The sequence below is a fragment of the Condylura cristata genome, unplaced genomic scaffold, assembly GCF_000260355.1.
Source record: "Condylura cristata isolate star-nosed mole 26May11 unplaced genomic scaffold, ConCri1.0 scaffold00005, whole genome shotgun sequence".
Classification (NCBI taxonomy): domain Eukaryota; kingdom Metazoa; phylum Chordata; class Mammalia; order Eulipotyphla; family Talpidae; genus Condylura; species Condylura cristata.
The window spans coordinates 59166075-59173782 of NW_004567106.1; positions in this window are offsets into that span (position 1 = coordinate 59166075).

Consider the following 7708-nt stretch of genomic DNA (forward strand, 5'->3'; position numbering starts at 1 on the left):
AAAGTTCATTTTTAGGCCCTCCATGGTGGCACAGCAGGTTAAAGCACAGCACTGAGAAGCTAAAGCTACTTCAGCATGAGTTCAATTCCCAGCCCTGGAAGTGACCACATGGCACAGCTGACCTCTCAGCTGCTCCCCTCAGCAGTGTACTTCATCCGTCAGCCTGTTCTGCTCCCCACTCTGTCTCTGGTGAATCCTCTCACCACCCCTGCACCTCTGGCCTGTACCCCAGTTCTGTATGCATAAACAAATAAATCCTTTAAAAAAAAAGTTCATTTTCATTAAAGTTTTATATGTTCTGTTTTGATGCAGTGGATGGCAGAACCCATTTACAGCAGGCAAGTTTGGGGGTTCATGGGTGCCCCTCTCCCTGCCCTGTAACAGTGCTACCCCTGGTCTTTGGAATGGGGGACAGCTAGCCTCCTCCTCCTTTCTCCACCCATACATTTCTTCCCTGGAGTCTGCTCATCACCCCTGGCACCCCAGTCTTGTCCCCAGTGCTAAAGCCTCCTTCACTGGTGAGTCCCAGCCCATTTTCCAGCTCGCAGAGCAAGGGCCCCCAGGACTGGGCAGAGGGGCAGAGAGAGGAAATGAGGAAAGCTGACCACATGGGCCTGCAAGGCTGGGAAACTCCTCAGTGCAGCTGGAAAGCAGGGGGTGGTTGGGCCTGGGCCTCAGGCTCACAAGCAAAGGGACATGGAGGGCGGAGCCTGAGTTCTGCCAAAGTCTCCCCCTGCACGGAGGCCCTAGTCGGAAGCCACCCCTCCCCCACCTCGGAGCACCTTAAGCAGGCAGTGCTCCCTTGCTCTCTCTCCCCTGCGCATCAGTTTGCGCAGAGGAGGGAGGCCTTCACCAGCGTGGGGCTTCTCCCTGGAGCAGAGCGCAGTCAGGGCTGGCCGGGAACAAGGAAGTGGCAACTCTGGTGACTCGCACCAGAGTTAAGGAAAACGGGGCGGTTTCCAGTGGCCCCGGGAGGCTGGGGGGAGGGAACACGAGCTGGCCCCTGCAGGGCTGGCAGGTCAAACCCAGGGTTTGATGCTTTCTGCCTGGGTGGCCTCAGGCAAGTCATTGAACTCTCAGTGGTTCATTTTTCTCAGTTGTGACTTGTGGCTCTAAAAGCATCCACCCCATAGAGCATTTTTTTGAGGGTGAAATAAATGAATGGCTGTAAAGAGCCATCTGCTCTTTTCTACCTGGCACTCAGGCATCAGCTCTTCTCATTTCTCACCTGATCGCTAATCATGCGGGACAGAGGTACCTTGACTCTCATTTTACAGATGAGGAATCTCAGTGCTTTACTGGCCTCTTCTCACCACCCACCCCATCAGCCTAGGGCTTAGCACCAATGCCAAGGCCAACTTCACTGGCTGTAACAGGGGATAAACCACAGAACCTGCATTCTGTGCAGGATCCTTGGACCCCCAAGGCCTGGCCAGGCCTGTTCACCTTGACTTTGGTCACACAGGCTGGCCTCACCTTTCAAATCACTCTGCCCAGCCTCTAAGAGAAGGGGCTTATACTTCCAGCAGCTTTTGGGTGCCCGTCTCTCCTGAAATCAAAGATGGAGAGGTTGACGGGCATGCTCATTACTGTAAATTCAGTGACCAGGAGTTCAAGCCTCCCAGGCATCCCTGGTCACCCTGACTTCTCACTGCTCTGGTCATCCCCCACTCTGCCCTGCTCTTCGCCAGCCCCGCCCCCTGCCTCATCCTCTGCCTCCTCTGACCAGCCTGTGTCAGACACCAGGAGAACACTTCACCTCTTGGCTGTTATTTTCACTTCAAAATCATGAACACAAACCTCAACGGACATGTGACAACTCCGGGAATCCCACTCCAGCTCCCCATCACTGCTACACCCCGCTCCCGGAGAGGCGTGTGCCAGACCCTCTCCTTCCTGAATCCGTGGCTCCCTGGTTCTGTCCTTACCCACTGCTTGATCCTTGAAACTGCCTAAGCTCAGGTCCTTCTCTGAAAGGGGGTGAAGCATCTCCATCTTAGCCTGGGTCCCCTAAAACAGAGCCTGAGACAACGGCTTATGTGCATGTTTCTTTTTGAATATGACCCCCAGGGAGCATAGAAAGATGAGCAGAGCAAAACAGGGAAGGGTGGAGAGCAATTCCAAGTTGCATTATGGAAAACCAGACTCTTCTATGGGACGAGCTGAGCCTGACAAAAGCAGCTGGGGATTGTCTACCAGGGCATAATGCCCTGGTCAAAGGGCCTTAGTGGCTCCTTGTTGGCATGAATGGGTACTCAAGTGGTTTCCCAGCAAGTCCAGTGCCACTTAGAGAAATTCCAAGCCAGAAAGGACCTGTGCCAGGGCCTGAGGCCAGATGCTGCTGGGGTGCCCCTGTGTGGGTGGCTGCAATCTGTGTACAACTGGAATAAGGCCGCCAAGAGATGGAACAATGCATGCAGAGCATTTAGGCATCCTAAATATATCATTTTTGTTATTATAAACATCATCTCCAGCTGAAGCTTTACCTAAAAAGAGAATATTAAGAGTCTTTATCTGCAACAGAGGGTACAGAAGCTTCTGGAAAACTCACTCCAAAAAACCAAAAATCTACATCCAGGAGGAAAGGATGTTATTTGTTATTTATTTATTATTTTGTAGAAGAACTGGGGTGGAGGCCAGAGGAACAGGTAACATATGTGGTAAGCTCCCTGGCCAGGGATCAAACTCAGGCCACAAGGGTGATAGAGCTGGGACTTAACCCCTAAGCCACCAGGGAGGAAAAGGTATTATTTGAGAGGCAGTTGAGTTCCAGAAGGAGTGATGCCAGTGAACCTCTTTTGTGCCAGGCATGGAGCCATATGCAGGTATATGGTGATGAAGGAATTGTGATCCTTCCCAGGACACCCTTGCAGATAAGGGAAGGGACAGGACTCCTGACTGAGAGAGGGATGTGAGCACAGGCCGCAGGTGCACTTGAGTGTACGGCTTTGAACAAATGGCTCACATTCTTTGCTGATCTAGGTGGACTTTGCCAACTTTGCCCCCACCACCCCACCTGTCCCAGGGTGTGGCTGGAATTGCCCAGGTATCAGGGACAGACACATTCAAAGCTCTCTTCTCTCACTGCTTCAATCCCTTTGCAGAATATAGGGATGGGTAGGGGAAGTCAACCAGCAGGCCAGCCATGGCTCAGCCTATATGCAGGGGAGATCTACCAGAAAAAGCCTCCAGGCTGGGGAGGTCAACCAGCAGATCAGACTTGACTCAGCCTGGAGGCTATGCAGATTGACAGGGTGACGAGACACTTCTTAGACTGGAGGGTGGGGAGGTCAACCAGCAGGCCAGACCCAGCTCAGTCTGGAAGCGGGTGAAGTTGACCTTCAGCAAGAAGCAGGTCAGACTGGAGGCTGGAGAGTTAGACCAACAGGCCAATCACAGGCTCTGCCTTGAGGCTGCGGATGTCAGCCACCAGATCAGATCCAGAGTCAGAATAGAGGTTGGGGAGATTGACCAGCAGGCCAGAAAAATCTTAACCTGGAGAATGAGGAGGTCGACCAGCTGGCTTACCAGCTGGTTCAGCCTGAAGGATGCCGTGCTGACCAGCAGGCCAGACCAATCTTGAACTGGAGGCTGGGGAGGTTGACCAGCAAGCCTGATCTGGCTCAGCCTAGAATATGGGCAGGTTGAACATCAGGCCATCTTCAGGCTCAGCCTGGAGGCTAGGCAGGTCAACTGTCGGGCAGTCCCCAGGATCAACCTTGAGGTTGGGGAGATCGACCAGCAGGCTGGATCCAGCTCAGCCTACAGGCTGCCGAGGTCGATCAGAAGGCTAACCTGGCTAAGTATAAATACTGGGAAGGTCAACCAGCAGGCCAATCCTGGTTCACCCTGCAGGTGAATGAGGCCAACCAGCAGTCCACAATTAGTTACGCCTAGAGGCTACAGACAGACCTCAAGTTAGACCAGGGTCAGCCTGGAGCTTGGGAAGTTTGACTATAGGCCAACCCTGTCAGCTTGGAAGCTGGGAAGGTTGATCAGCAGGGCAGACCGGGCTCAGCCTGGAGGCTGAGAAGTTTGATCTGCAGGCAGACCCTGGCTCAGTCTGGAGGCTACAGAGGTGGACCAGATAGCTGACTTCAGGCCCTGCCTGGAGTGGCAGGGTTGACCCGTAGCTGGTCCCTGTCCCTGCCTAGAAAGCTGGGAAGATCGACCAGTAGGCCATCTCTGGCTCAGCCTAAATATTGGAGAGGTTGACCAGCAGGATGGACCCAGGGCAGCCTCTAATCTAGGAAGGTTACCAGCAAGCCAGCCCAGGCTCTGGCTAGAGGCTGGGGAGGTGGACCAGCAGTCCTGACCTGTCTTAGCCTGGAGTCTGGGGAGGTTGACCAGCAGACTGGCCCTGGCTCGGCCTATATGTGGGGGAGATCAACCAGCCAGCCCAACCTAGTCTCACGCCAGTCCACATAGATCAACCAGCAGACTAATTCTGCCTCTGCCTGGAGGCTGGAATGTCTACCTCAGCCAGACTAGGTCAGCCTGAAGGCTGGAAAGTTTCACCAGCTAGCCAATGCGGGACTCTGACTTGAGGCCGGGGAGCACGACCTGCAGGTTCTGACTCAGCTTGGCTTCTATTGTGGTCAACCAGGAGGCAGAGGAGGTCGACCATCAGGATAGATACAGCTTACACTGGAGGCTTAGGTGGGGGTGGGGGGCGGCAAACATCAGGTCAGACCCAAGGTCAGCCTGGAGACTGGGGAGGTTGACCTGGAGGCCTGCCCTGAGCTTAGCCTAGAACGCCAGTCCCTGGCTCTGCCTGGCTCAGCCTGGGGTGGGGAGGGGTGGGGGGGGAACCCTGGAGATCAACCAGTAGGCTGTATAGTTCAGTCTGGAGGCTGCCTAGATCAGGCAGGGGAGGGTGAGTAGCAGGCCAGCTCTGGGTCCTGCATGAGGCTGCAGAGGTCAACCAGCAGGCTGGACAAAGCTAAGCCTGGAAGCTATGAAGTTTAACCATCTGGCCAACTCCCTTTCAGGTGAGACTTGGCTCATCCTGGAGGCTGAGGAGGATGACCTCAGGCCAGCCCTCCCAGCTTAGAGGGAGGCATCACTGTGCCATGTAGGTCAGCTCCCTGGCAGAGGAATAGAACTTATGCTGCTATAATTGCATATAACTTTAGCTTTATAGTGCTGAGATTTAACTCCTGTGCCACCTGGCTCAATTTTTCTATTGTACTCTTAAATCATCCTTAAGAATCAAATAAAGTCATTTTTTTTTTGGTGGGCGCTATATTTTTCAAGTCCTGTGTTTGGCAGCTTACAGTAGCTGATGGTCATCCAATCCAAATTTATCAAGGAATCGTCAGGTCATTATCTGCAAAAACCTGTCTCTCAAATAGGCTGCCCACAAAGCTACATCTCAGCCCCACTCACAAGCAGATTTACTCATCTCTCTTAAGTGTCTGCACTTTCCTTTAACTCTCATTTGAAAAAATCTATGTCTAACTCTTTAATCAATTACTATATTCAGGTTGATTATTTAAGAATGATTATCTAAGAATTATATGTGTAATGTTTAAGAATTACAAATCTAAAACTGTGAATAAAAAATAACTCTTAAGATTATTAAAATAAATTTGCTCATACTGAATCACTCACTGTCAGGACCAATATTCCTGCCAATTTGAAGGCAGAAATCCCCTCAAATAGTGCCGGCTTAGAATCTTCTGGATTAGTCTCCCCAGCATGGCTTGCCCAGTCTTCACTACATTCAACCCCTCCCAGACGATGGCCACAACCAGTCCATTACTTTATTAGCTCCAGGGAAGAATGAGAGGTCTTTAAAGTTCATGTAATACTCTTTCAGGAGTTCCTCAGAGGTGGGAAGGAATTTCAAAGCCACCAGGCTGATTCCATTCTGCACTGAGGACTGTTGGTCTCTGCCACCAGGGGGCGCTGCACACCCCTGAACCAGGTGAAGTTTCCCTCAGTATTAGCCATGGTTTCTGCTGGCTGGCTCCTGACCTTGACCTGTTGCTTGACTCCTTTGGCAGTCAAGCTCTGAGCTTCCCACCTTTGCTTTCCCATTCAGACTAGCCAAAGGAGACACATCTCACAGAAGACTGGGCCAAGATCAGCCAAGGGGCTTCTGGTCAAGGGGCTAGCCTCTCCCAGGAACCTGGGCCCAGCCCACAGTTTAGAGTCTAACAAGACCACAGAGAGAGTCTGGAGGGAGAGGAATGGGGGCCCAGGCCAGTGAAGGCACTGGATGTTGTGGTGCCCAGTGATAACTCTTTTCTCTTTTTTTTAAACAGCATTATTGAGGTTAAAATCCATATACCAAAATTTTACCCATCCAAGGTGTGTGACCATCACAATTTCAGAACATTTCATTTACTCCTAAAATGAAACCCTGTATCCCTTAGTATCCTAACACCACCCATGCCACCCCCTCCCACCACCACCACCACCGCCAGGCCTACACAAACACACATGTACATTTTTTCCCAATAGATTTGTCTCTTCTGGACATTTCGTGTAAGTGAACCATTCAACGTATAGTTTTTTGTAGCTGTCTTCTTCTCCCTATATCAGCACATTATTCCTTTTTATGGCTAAATAATATTTCATTTTATACCTATAACATATTTTTAAGATTTCTTTATTTATGCATATAAAAACTGGGGTGCAAGCCAGTGGTGTGGGGTTGGGGAGGAAGACGTAAGGAGATTCACCAGAGAGAGTGGGGAGCAGAACAGGTAGATCTACTGAAATACACTGCTGAGGGAGCAGCTGGTGATACAGGAGAGATCTGCTGTGCCATGTGGGTCACCTCTCTGGCCAGGGGTCGAACTTTATGCTGCTGTGCTGCAGATAGCTTCATAGTGCTGAGACTCAACTCCTTGCACCACCAGGGAGGTGTCATTATGCCTATACTGCATTTAATTTACCTGTCATTAGTAGATAGACCTTTGTGTTATTGCCATTTTGATGAATATTATGAACATTCATATGCAAGTTTTTGGGGTGAACATATACCTTACTTTCTCTTGGGTATATAGCTAGGAGTGGGTTGCTGAACCATGTGGTAACTCAATCTTCAGCTTTTTTTTTTTTTAAAGATTTATTTATTTGTGCATACAGAACTGGGGTACAGGCCAGAGGCTCAGGGTTGGTGAGAGGCTTCACCAGAGACAGAGTGGAGAACAGAACAGGTAGATCGACAAAGTACACTGCTGAGGGGAGCAGCGGGCAGGCCAGGAGAGGTCTGCCATGCCATATGGTCACCTCCGGGGCAGTTGGGAATCGAACTCATGGGGAAGTGGCTTTAGATTCTCAGTGCTGTGCTTTAACCCGCTGTGCCACCAGGGAGGGCCCATCTTCAGCTTTCTGAGGAACAGACTAATTGCCTTCCAGAGTGAGTGCACCATTTTCCATTGCCACCAGCAATGTGAAGTTTCCGATTTCTCCTTGTTCTCTACAACACTTATCATTATCTGTTTTTTAATTGTAGTCATCCTTGTGGGTGTCAAGAGATACATCCTTGTGTTTGATTTGCATTTCCCTAATAACTCACGATGCTGAACATCTTTACATGTGCTTATTAGTCATTTATAGATCAGTGTGTTCAGATTCTTCTTTTAAAACTGAGTTGTCTAGGAGCGAAGAAGATACAATGGAACAAAGAAAATTTGTTCAGCAAGTGGTGCTGGGAAAACTGGGTAGCTACATGCAAAAAAATGAAACTAGATCA